We start from the raw sequence: 12,936 nt of genomic DNA, 5'->3' as shown, positions 1-12,936 counted from the left end.
CCAGTCCACTACATTTTAAATCTGATGTTGGGTAAATTACTTCACAACTCTGGAATTCAGTAAAAACTGATTTAGGGGGAGAAAAAGAATAAAGGACCAGAATCTAGGTTGTAGACCCACTCTACAACTTTTTAAATCTGATGTTGGGTAAGTTACTTCACAACTCCAGAATTCAGTAAAAACTGATTTGTGGGGAGAAAAAAAAGATTACCTTCACCCAGGTAGTTGATAAACTGCTGAAATTGTGGTGTGAGATGGTCATTTCACCTGTAGAATAAGGGGTGCCTGGGTGGCTCAGTGGGTTAAGTCTCTGCTTTCAGCTCAGGTCATGATCCCAGGGTTCTGGGATGGAACCCCGCATCTGGCTCTCTGCTCAGTGGGGAGCCTGCTTCCCCCTTTCTCTGCCTGCTGCTCTGCCTACTTGTGATCTCTCTCTCTGTCAAAAAAAAAAAAAAAAAAACAAAAAAAAAACCCAACTTTAACCTGAATAAGATTTCAGTTTTAGTTATTATTATTAAAATCTCATCAGTGGTACATTTAATGACCAGTCAGTACATCTGACTTAATTAGCATATAAATATTCTTAGTAAACAAAGGCAAAATGCATTAATTAGGTGATTAGTCATGAGAATTGTTACCCACACCCATATATTTTGAATTTGATCCCAACATTTTGCCTGAAGTTAAATTGATTATGTCAGAAGGGTATGTTCCTACCACTATAATTCACTTGGATGACTTGACTACAAAATAGGCCTTTAGCAAGACAACAAATCATGCACAGCTCCGTTAAGTAATATATATAATCAGGGTCTTTGTTTTTGCTACTAGTGGGTTTTTTGTTTTGTTTTAGGTTTGTTTTGTTTGTTTGTTTGTTTGTTTGTTTTGGTTTTTTAGGAGTATGCTTGAATACAACTGAATATCAAAAAAAGAAACAATTTGGTTAAAAAATATGGGCAAAGGATCTGAATAGACATTTTCCAAAGAAAGATGTACAGAGGGCCAACAGCAACATGAAAATAGCTACATGCATTTCCCTAATTATCAGGGACATGCAAATCAAAACCACAATGAGGTATCACTTTACATCTGTTAGAATGGTTAGTAATGTATGAAAAAGACAAGAAATGACAAGTATTAGCCAGGATGTGGAGGAAAGGAAACCTTGGTGCACTGTTGGAGGGAATGTAAATTGGTGCAGCCATTATGGAAAACACTAAGGAAGTTTCCTAAAAAAAATTAAAAATAGAACTACCAGGGGTGCCTGCGTGGCTCAGTTGGTTAAGTGGCCAAATCTTGGTTTCAGTTCAGGTGATGATCTCTGGGGTCCTGGGATTAAGCCCAGTGTCCTGCTCCACACTGAGAGAGGAGCCTGCTTGAGGATTGTCTCTCTTCCCCCTACTTCTGGCCTTCCTCATTCACTTGCACTCTTTCTCTCTCTCAAATAAATAAATAAATATTAAAAAAAAAAATAGAACGGCCAATTTGGCCGTTTAAGTATCCAAAGAAAATAAAAACAAATTTGAAAAGATAGAAGTACTTCTTTTTTTTTTTTTGTAATATAATTTTTTATTTTTTATAAACATATATTTTTTAGAAGTACTTCTATGTTCAGTATAGCGTTATTTACAAGAGCCAAGAAATGGAAGCCGACTCACTGTTTATGAATAGTTGAATTGATAAAGAAGATGGGGTGTAATGGAAGAATCATCATAAAAAAGAATGAAATCTTGCCATGTGTGACAACATGGGTAGGCCTAGAATCTATCATGCTGAGTGAAATAAGTCAAAGAAAGACAAATATTGTAGAAGTTCATGTACATATGATATTTAAAAACAAAGCAAACCCAAAATAAAACAGACTCATATTTACAAAGCACAAACTGATGGTTGTCAATTGGGAATATGGGGGGGGGATAAAGTAGGTGAATTGGATTAAAGGTCTGCTTCTCGCCCTTGGAGTCCACTCTGACATGGGCTTGGCCCTTGAAGGAGGAGCTTGTGGCAGCCACAGGTTCCAGGTGTTTTGAGCTCCAGACAGGATGATGGAGGTTGTTTGCAAGAACTCTCTAGGTAAGACGGTCCATGTTAAATGCAACACTGATGGCACCATCGAAGCTGGTCACAACCAACTGGTACCCATTAAAACAAGATCATCCTGAAGAAGTGGGGCAAGATTTTTAAGGACCATGTGTCTCTGGGGGACTGTGAAATCCATGATGGGATGAAGCCAGAGCTTGATTACCAACAGAGCAGAATTCCTCCCCCACTACCCTGCCCCACCCTCCTCTCGCCCCCCTTCTCCTCCCCTCTTCTCCCACCCTCACCCCCACACTGGTATGAATGCCAGTTTTTATTTATTTGTTTTAAAGATTTTATTTATTTGAGAGAGAGAGAGAGCAGAGGTGGGGAGGAGAGGGAGAAGCAGACTCCCTTTGAGCAGGGAGCCTGATGTGGGATCACGATCTGAGCCTAAGGCAGAGGCTTAACCCACTGAGCCACCAAGATGCCTCAGGATGCTAGTTTTTAAAGACTCATGTTAGGGGCACCTGGGTGGCTCAGTGGGTTAAAGCCTCTGCCTTCGGCTCAGGTCACCATTCCAGGGTCCTGGGATCGAGCCCTCTCTGCTCGGTGGAGAGCCTGCTTTCTCTTCTCTCTCTGCCTACTTGTGATCTGTCTGTCAAATAAATAAATGAAATCTTAAAAACAAACAAACAAACAAACAAAAACCTCATGTTAATAAAATCTTTGAAGTTGCAAAAAAAAAAAAAAATTGTTCCTGGAGTATTGACCTGCCATAGCCGTCTGAACCCACCCTAAAGTCCTGGGTGGGTGGACAGCTCCCGCAGCACCTCCAACCAAGCTATCCACCCAAGGATGGCAAAAGGCAGCAAGGGTCTGAGGGCAGCTGGCCAGAAGCTGTAGGAATCCCCTGCCCAAGTTTGGACCCCCTCCTCCACAACCCTAACCCTTCTCCATTGCCCCTGTGATTCCAGCCAGAGCTGATATTTCTAATTAGAGGATGTCTTCATAGCGTGTAACCCCTGAAAGGGGTCTTGGTCATTTGGAAGAGGACACAGTGTCCCCTCTGGCTAGGGGAATGTCAAAAAGGAATAATTTGGTTTGTTTTATGTTGTTTTGGGTTTTATTTATTTATTTGTTTTTTATAAAGTATAAAAATACATTTTTATAAAATACAAAATATAAACATTATATAATATATATTTATAAATAATTTTATATTATTTATTTATCTTTTATTTTTTTAAAGGTGCTTGCTTGTTTAGTGTAAATAATAGAAAATCTTAGTATCTTTTCTGTAACACAGATTAACACTTTAGTGTCATGTTTTAGATGTACCTACTATAACAAAGCAAAAAAAAATAACTAAGTATTAAAATACATCATGGGGACATAATGTACAGCTGAGAGAATATAGTCACTAATATTGTAACGACTTTTGTGGTGACAGGGGGCAGTTAGACTTACGGTGGTGACCATTTTGTAATGTATATGAATATCGATTCACCATAGCTTATACCTGAAATTAATACAATATTGTATGTCCATTATTCTTTAATAGTTTTTTCAAACAATAAGCTTGGTAATGTTCTGACTCTGATTTTCTGAGAGGTCCATAAATAGCTTTCTATTTATGCCTCCACTGAGGCATAAATAGTATTTCTGAGCTCAGATATGAAGTGAATTGTCTAAATGGCCAGGAAACTGTGTGAGGTGAGAAAGTCAGAGCCTCTGAGTATTGTTTTAAGTATTACTAATCCTGGCCACTCTACTATAAACTGGCTATTTTTTTTTTCATGAAAATATGTTTTTTTCTGAGATTTATTCCTCTAACAAAAAGCAGGCTTTATTTTTTCTCGCATTATTTGATGTTAGCTTCCTTTCACAAATATAAGAACCCTAAGAATGAGATTAGAAATCCAGTGTTAAGCGATTTTGAGGGTGGTCTGTATTCCTGGTAAAACAGTGCAATGTGGGCATTTCCAATCTGGGATGTTAAAAATAGCTTTCCCATCAAAATCCTGGAGCTGATCTAAAATCACATGACATGGCAAGAATTCATCCTCAAAGTAGAGTTGGCTATAATACCACTTTCAGTGGGGAAATCAGTGTGATAGCAAATATGCTAAGTATAGTACTAGTTGTTATTAACATTATCAGTTATCATTTTAGAAACACATATTTCAGTGATGAGCAACTAATGACTTACCTTGCCTTACAACTTGGTCTAAGACATCATCTGAAAGACAAGAAAAAAACATATTTCTTCATTCAGCCAAAATTTAATGAACACCTGCTCTGTGCTGGAGATGTGAATAAGACAAAGTATCTGTCCTTAAAAAATTTACATTCTTGAACAGAAACAGACAATTAATGTACTTTATTTTAGTTAGTGATGAGTCCTATAAGAAAATAAAATAGGGCACTGTTATAAACAAGCGTGGAGTATATAAGAAGGTAGGGATTTCTCTTAGAGATAGGGATTATACACTGAGTAAAGAGAAGAATGAACAAATGAGCTATTCAGTGGTATTGGATCAAAGTTCCTGAAAGAGGAGAATGCAAAGATCCTGAGGCAGAAATTAATTTGTATGTTACAAAAACAGAGCAAAGGCCAATATTACTGCAATGAAGTGTATGAGGCCAAGAGTAGTAGGAGCTGAAATGGTAGAAGCAATATTTTTCCACCTGCTTACCAATTCCTTAATCAGAATTTTAAAAATCCTATTTGTGTGGCTAAACTCTAATATGAAATTAGATCCCCTTCTCTAATTATTATTATTCCTAGATGTTATTTCAAAGACTATTAATACATTTTCTGAATTTTTCTTTGCTAAAAAAGCCTTCAAGAATTTAGAAATAATAAAATAACTATCCATCACAGTTATAGATGTTACGTTTCCTAAAGATGCCAATATAAATGTAGATGGCTGTAGAAATCGGTACAGGTGGGTATAGATGTCCGTGTAGGTATAGGTATAGATATACACAATTTCTTCCAAATACAAGCCCATGCACATTTCTGCCCTGAGTCAGTGCTAACAAAAATCGTTTCTCATCTCTGGTCTAATTCAATTTCCAGATTTGTACATGGGTAGATTAAGGTTCATGAAAGTAAGCAACCAAATTGACCAATGAGATGTTGGCATATTTCCTGCTTTCACTATATCCTGTGATTTTGATGCTGATGGGTTTAAAACATATGCATATTTTGTTTTGTTTTGTTTCTGAAAAGCAGAATTGATATTATGCTGCAGGAAATGGGCAAAAAAAAAAAAAAATGATCAAGGTTTCCAAAAAGTCCCTACTTATGCAAGAATACCTTCCATGTAGCCACATCAAATATGATGCTTGAATCAGTTAGATGCAAATGTGATCTTCTTTAGAAACATTCTTCCTACCAGTGTTCATCATTTGCATGAGCACATGTTAAGGGAGACAAGTCTGCATTGCACTCTCAGGGATTTAAAATGTGTCAATTAGATCAGTTACATGCAATCGCAAAGGGGAGAAATGTTGTCTTTTTTTTTTAGAAAGTACTTATTTTCAGTGTGGCTGAGGGGACCCTGAAATGTGAGGGGAGAACCCGTATCTAGTGTAGGTGGTTGTATACTCCAGATTTCACGTCTCAATTTAGCATATTGTTCTCCACTCCTAAGATTGAATGCTCAGTACATTTTATGTGGTTTCGAAGTAACTTTCTTTCTCCCGCCTGGGGAAGAAGTTGCTCTTGAAAAGGGAAATAAACACATCTTATTGTTGGTGACGAAAAGTGAAGAGCCCTGGAAAAAATACTGTTCTTAGCAACAATTAAAGCTATCATCAAGGGAATTAAATGTTCTAGTGGCAATAGGAATATGGCGCAGTTGGTTGGGTTTATTATAAAAGAAGAGATATTATATCCACTGCTCCTATAATTAGTTCAATGGTAAGAGACAGTATCCTGGGGAGAGATAATAGAGTGTGTATCATAGTTAGAAAAGAAGTTTAGTCAGCAGAGATTCAGATTAAACATAAATATAAAAGAAAAGAAAAGAAAACCACAAGTAATAAGTGATCAAAGTGCCAAGTGGCATAGCTATGTCAGAATTTGAAATGTGAGGAGACCACATCTGAAATTATTGTTAGAGTTTTTGAGAATAAGAGACTGATTGAAACACAATAAACTATGTTATTTATTGGGATGCACGCAAATGTGTATTAAAAGTCAATCTTTGTTCCAAAGGCAGCTTCAACCAAACATAATGGGACTTGGGGTGGGGGTGAAGAGGTAGTGCGGGAAAGAGAGAAGGGAACAGACTGTAGTACCACGACACTCTGTTTGAAACATGTGCTATGTGAGGGTTCCTGAACCCAGTCCCACTGACCTGAAATTTAAAAGCAGGAAAAAAACAAATCTCTGAGAATTCTTTGACTTTGAAGATGAGATCGTAAAATATTTGCTTCTCCTTTTTCAACGTTGTTCATCGTTGCATTAATAAAAGGAAACATCTGCTTAAACTTTCAGCAGGCTGCTTTCTGAAGTCCTGAAAACTCATTCAAACCCAGTATATGATTAATGGATTTTACAAATTCTGCATGGGGATGGTTAGAAGAAGAGGAGAAAGGGGTCTGTTCATTCATTCATTCATTCTTTTTTTTTTTCAGCAATATAATAAATCATCTTAAAGGAAATCTGCCAAGAAAGTAGTTTGACCCCATTTGAAAAGAGGGCAACCCAGAATGAACCGCTTATTCAGGATTTATAGTTGCCCTTAGAAACTCAGCAACCATAGGGCCTTGAACCAGAGGTATAGAGGTTAACACGTTAAACCAAGGATCAAAACTGAGGCACATGGACTTCTAAGCTACTATCTGATACTCTGTCTGTTCCTGTTACTCCTCTTTTTTGAAGACAAAAACCAAAAATCAATTCCTCTAGCCTCTCAGCTTCTACAACTTTCCTTCCACAGTACCTTGACTTGGGACAATATAAATTAGAAGTGAATAGAGGGAGGAAAAACTCCCTTGTCTTTATTCCATGGGGCCATTGCTTTTAAAATATAAGTAAGATCGAACTTTAATTTATAGCTGAGAGTTCTCCAAGGTTTAGTTTCTCCTCTCTTACCTGTATTTTCCTCTCTCATTATAGATTGATGATGGCGAGCAACAGAGCTTTGCTAGGTATGGGTACAAAAAATAGGCAGTAGGAAATAGGAGGTTTTTGCCCAGCCGGAGCTGGGAGGGAAGGGGAAGCTCTGGTTTTAGAAACAATGAGAGGAAAGAAAGTAGTAAGATGTGCCTGTTCCCACCCCTACCCCAAACAAGCCTCATTTATAGTCACTTTGGGTGTGTAGGTCATTTAAAATGTGTGTGTGTGTGTATCTGTGCCTCTCTCTCTCTCTGTCTTTCTGTTCTTCTTTCTCTCTTTTAAGAAGGAAAGTAAATGTCCACACACTGGTTGATGACATATTGGCTTGGAAGATGGCCAAAGATAGATATATTTATCAAGCACAGCTGCTTCCATGTTTTAAAAGTTGGTCTCTGGAGCTACAGCAAATATCATGTGTGATTTTACTATACAAGAAAATGAGAGGAAGTAAGCGTTATCAACCTTTGCATGCCAAATGCCATTTGTAAACATTTATAACTAGAAAGGATCTCAAGGATCAGACTGGTGTCCTCAGAATCACCTGGAAATCTTTAAAAAATTAGCATATCTCAGCCCCTTCTCTCAAAATTCTGATCAAGCAATTGCTTTGAGGTACAGAATTGTGTATTTGTTTAAAAAGGAAAAAAAAAAAGTCTTGGGTAAGTCTCAAGCACACTCAAAATTGGGAACTTCTGACAATGCAGCTTTTTCACAGTTGGCGAATGGTTTTAGTTGTCTGTCGCTACATAACAGATTACCCAAACTTAGGTGCTTAGCACAGTGTACATTTCAGATCTCACAGTCTGGTGGACTAGTCTAGGCACAGCTCAACCCGTTCTTTTTCTCATCTTCTCACAAGATTGCACTCAACATATGGACAGGGCTGTGTTCCTTTCTGGAACTCAGAATCCTTGCCCAAGCTCTTAGGATCTGGGGCCGAATTCCTTGTGACTGTAGGATGGAGGTTCCCATTGGTGACTAGCTATCCTGAGGGCCCTCTCCTCCTACTTGACACTACAGTTCCTCCCCAAATGGTCCTTTTACAAGTCTACTGTAAACCCCCTCATCCCTAAACCACCTTACAATGTGGAACCTTATTCCTTTAAGCCAGTAGGAGAAGCTCTTGCTACCAGCTGCTAAGATACTGTCTTATGTAAGCCCAGAGTGGCTGTTCCACTACCTTTGTCATTTTCTGTTGGCTGGAGGTAAGCCTCAGATCCTGCCCACACACTCAAGGGGAGTGTGTTATGTAAAGATTTGACTCACTGGGGTCCCCTTCAAAGTTTAGCCACCACAGGGTATGCCAAAGAGCTCAACTGATCACTTGAGTTTGTATAACTATTTGGCAGAATGTTAGTCTTATTAGTCTGGGTGATCTTCTGATAAATAATTAATTACATTTTACATTTTTAAAATAGAGTATTCATGGTTAAATGATGGTATGGGGGCATGTGTTTCCACTTTCTTACTGAGCTTGTCATAGAATGTGAAAACCAGTTTATGAGTTTGCTCATTTTCCTCGTATCCTGTAGGTTTAGAATTTGTGTAAAAATACTAATAGTTAATTTAAAAAGAACCTTTGGCCCTAACATTCAGTGGTGGTTTGAAACATGCCAATTTCTGCTAAAGTGTGATTTTCATGGCACTTGGAACCACTTTTTGAGTAGTCTGCAGTTGTAACTGGAATCATTCATGTGGCAAACATTTTGGCCTAAGGAAAGTTAAGTATTTGGCAAAAACCACAGCTGACAATGTGCGTTGAAGCTGTTTTCCCATTCTTAGCACTTTTATCACTACTTAAATATTTCTGCAGTGAGCATTACATAAATATATGAAGAACCTCAGGAAAAAGCTGGTCATTTTAACTGACCTCTAGCTAAGAGAACGTGTACGAGTCTGAAATTTAGTGGATCCCCATCTGTTTCTAAATCTCTAAAGTCTGAAATTCGCAGTTGAGAAATTCTTTCCAATGTCTTATTTTTTTTTTTCTGTTCAATTTAAAGTTTCCATCTTGATACACCAGTAACAACTGTGGGCGTATGTTGAATGTGTTTGGGGAGATACCAGTTTTTCTTTTGCATTATTAGTTCATTTAAATACAGATGCTATGGTTATAATTACTTGTAATACTCCTGTTGGCACAGAACACTTCCTTAAGCCAGTTCACCTAATTTGATTAAGAAATTACTTTTGAGACATTGCAAACACTCAGGTATACCAATGCAATATCATCAGATTTATTTCATATCCCTCTTTTGGAAAGAAATATAATTTTGTACTTACAGCTGATTCCTCATTATTCCAATCATAATCTGCTCTCCTTAACCATGTAAAGACAACCAGGCTAGAGGTAATTAGAGTCCTGCAGCATGTGTGTATCCTTACCATGTATGTTTCTATACCTCCACTCCATATAGCTATAAAGGTCTATAATATTATTTTGTTCTTCTATTGCATAAATTTTACAGATGTACTTTTTCAACTTGCTTTTTGTGCCCGATGTTATATTGTGAAATTTTGCATAGTGATTCATGAGGAGCTAGTTCATTTATTTTGACTATTGTAGTGTTTTGTTATATAAGAGTACTATGAATTATTTACCCATTTTTAATTGAAGGACTTCTAATTATTTACCATTACTCATGGTTAGGAAAAATGTTTCAGTGAACACCCCTGTAAATGTCTCACTGTGCTTATATGGGGGTGTTTCTCCAGGAAAATTCTGTTTAAACTTTTTGTACTGTAATTCACAGAAGGAAATACATTTTATCTTGGGACTCATGACCTGCACACAAGCACACAAACCTATGTATTGAAAGATACTTACCTTTATCTTTTCTATATTCACATGCATATACACATGTGCACATACACACAGATATATGTATATGATGAATAAAATTTACTCTGGCATTTTGAGTTCTGTTCTAATAAACTAAAGTGGATAAAAACCTACTAAATTGAACTGGAAATCTTTTAATGGGTTATAATCAGCACTTTTAAAAATGATGCCATAGGTTATATATCTAATACCAGAACCTCTACGAAAAATAGGCATTTTCAACTTCTTCATATTGCTAAATTGCTTTGTAGAGAGTTTGAGAAAATTTACACTATCACAGGTGGTATAAATAAGTTTCTATTTCTCTTTATTCTCTGTTTTCTTTTTAGTTCTTTACATCTTGTAGGGTTTTGTTTGTTTGTTTGTTTGTTTTTTGGACTGAGGTATATGTGACAAATAAAAAAATATATATATATTTTAAAATCTACAACTTGATATTTTAATGTATAAATACATTGTAAAATGATCATTATGATCAAACAAACTAACATATACATCACCTCACTGTTACCTTTTTTTTTTTTTTTCATTTCTTTATTTTCCAATTTTGAGAACGAACACTTTAGATCTACCTTCTTGGAAAATTTCAAGTATACACTACAGAATTGTTAACTATATCATCATGTAGTAGATTAAATCTCCACAACTTACTTATTTTGCATAACTGAAACTTTGCACCCTTGAACCAACATCTTTTCATTTTCCCACTAGTCCCACTAGTCCCTGCAAACCACCATTCTACTCTGTGTTTCTAGGAGTTTGACTATTTTAGATTCCACATCCCAGTGAGATCATGTACTATTTTGTCTTTCTGTGAATGGCTTATTTCAGTTTTCTCAAATTCCTTGTCCAGATTTGGAAACATGATCAGGGATCTGGAGATTATCTGAAAGAATCATAGTAAGGTTTGGTAAGACTCATTGCACTGAAATGGTACAGAAAATTTATAACATTATAGGAAATAGAATGTGAGATTACTTACCTATGGGAAGCCACTATTTCTCTAGATGTGCCTCCTACTCATTACATAAAAGAAGATGAAATCTGGGTTCCTCCAAACCTGTGGCTCCTTTACTTTGCATAAGTTACAGATAGCACCAGTTTTTCCCCAAGAGTAAAAAAGGGGAAGTTTCAGGAATCTACATTAATTCTCTTATACCCTTGATCTCTTGAATATATTTTACATGATGGAACCATTATTACGTCAAATTGAAAGCACCCTACCAGAAGTCATAAGGTGACTAGGGGTCAGGGGGTGAAGAGGATGTTACTTCCTACTTAGTGGACTTCTGTTTATTCAAGTTTCCTATATATTCTTTAGTCAGTTTGGGCATTTAATATTGTTCTTAAAAATTTCTTTTAATAGTGTTTTCTAATATTTTGTCATAAAATTATCCATGATACTCTACTAAATTTTTAAATATCAGTTTTATTTCTGATGATAGCCTGTTTTCAGCTATGATTTTAATGTTGTTTCTGTCAATTATTTCAAGTGTTTCCTTCCTGTTATTTCTTTTTTCTGGAATCAGCTTTATTTTTGCTGAAAATTTTTGTGATCCCTCTGCCAATGTTGCTGTTCTGGTTAATTTCTGCATTGATTCCAATCTTTTCTTTCCAATTTGTTTTCACATTCTCCTCCTTTGAAAAAATCTAATTTCTTTAGTTAAATACAAAGACCACTATGGTGCTACATTTCTTCTTTTATAATACGTGCATTTAAAGCTTAAATTGTCATGAAAGACAGTGTGGTCATCGCACCCCTTAAGAATTTAAAGAATCCAGTATGCGCTGCCATTCGGTTCCAAATATTTCATGATACCAAGTATAATCTCCCGTGTTCTCACAAGAATAACTTGTTTGAGTGAAGTGTTCTCTAAATGTCCATTGGTTAAGTTTATTCATTAGATTCAAATATTTTCTAAACTTGATGTTTTGTTCGGACAACATCATCAAGAGGATTGGAACTAGTTACAGTTTTGCTGAGAATCTGTTTCCTTTATTATTTATTTTTCCTAATTTTCACAATCATCTTAAAGTTTTTTCTGTAAGTGACTATGTGAGGTATGTTAAAATCTTCCACTATGATTATGGAATTGTCTATTTCTCTTTTTAGCTCTGTCATCTTTGTCTTTACATATTTGGGACTGCGTTACTGTTACGGATGCATTCAGGTTTAGAAATGGCATAACTGACAGTTGTGTGACTTCAGGCTTTATAGAGGTTCTCTCTGCTGCTAGAGCATTTCACCTGCCTCTTTTCAGTCATGCATCATCTTGTTTAGCTCATACTCCCAGCTAAATTTCCTTTTTCATTTCTCACATCTGGCAGTGCATCCTCCACTTATTTTTCCTTCAGAGCTGTGTACCTGTTGTTGCTCTCTCTCTTAGATTCATATTCAGTATTTCTGTTTTGTAACGGGAAGTGGATCTAGGTTAGTTCAATCTGTGATGTGGCCAGAATCAGAAATTCAAACGTTAATTACTTACCCAGAGGAAGGGCTTCTATTCGAGCAAAATAAATGTTATCTAAGTGACCCTTATTCCAAACAGAACAAGACAAAATAAATTCCCGATTGCAACTTATTTTTAGGATTTACTGCATTATTTCAGAACTTGCACCTTATTGTTACTACCACTCTAACAATATCACTATTACTCTTTCTTTTAATAATGGTAATAATAATAGCTAATTGCTAATATTTATGCAATGCATACTCTCTCCTAGCTACTTTTTGAACTGCTTTGTGTGCATTAACTCATTCTTTCATTCTCAAATACTATGAAGTAAATGATTATCATTCTTATTTCACAAAGAAACCAAAGAATACAGGCTAAATAACTTGCCTGAGATTACTTAATTGTTAAAGAACAGAAGCAGAGTCAGAACCCCAGTGGTTTGGCTCCAAAGCCTTGATTCTGCATTTAGACTCAAGCCAGAAAGG

General features: G+C 36.3%; 1 pseudogene; it reads left to right on the top strand.

Moving 5' to 3' along the window:
• Positions 1-2,042: 2,042 nt before the first annotated feature.
• On the top strand, positions 2,043-12,293 carry LOC132008071 (ubiquitin-like protein 5; annotated as a pseudogene).
• Positions 12,294-12,936: the final 643 nt, after the last annotated feature.

The sequence above is a fragment of the Mustela nigripes genome, unplaced genomic scaffold (assembly GCF_022355385.1).
Source record: "Mustela nigripes isolate SB6536 unplaced genomic scaffold, MUSNIG.SB6536 HiC_scaffold_32, whole genome shotgun sequence".
NCBI classification, from domain to species: domain Eukaryota; kingdom Metazoa; phylum Chordata; class Mammalia; order Carnivora; family Mustelidae; genus Mustela; species Mustela nigripes.
This window is presented reverse-complemented; position numbering and strand designations above follow the sequence as displayed.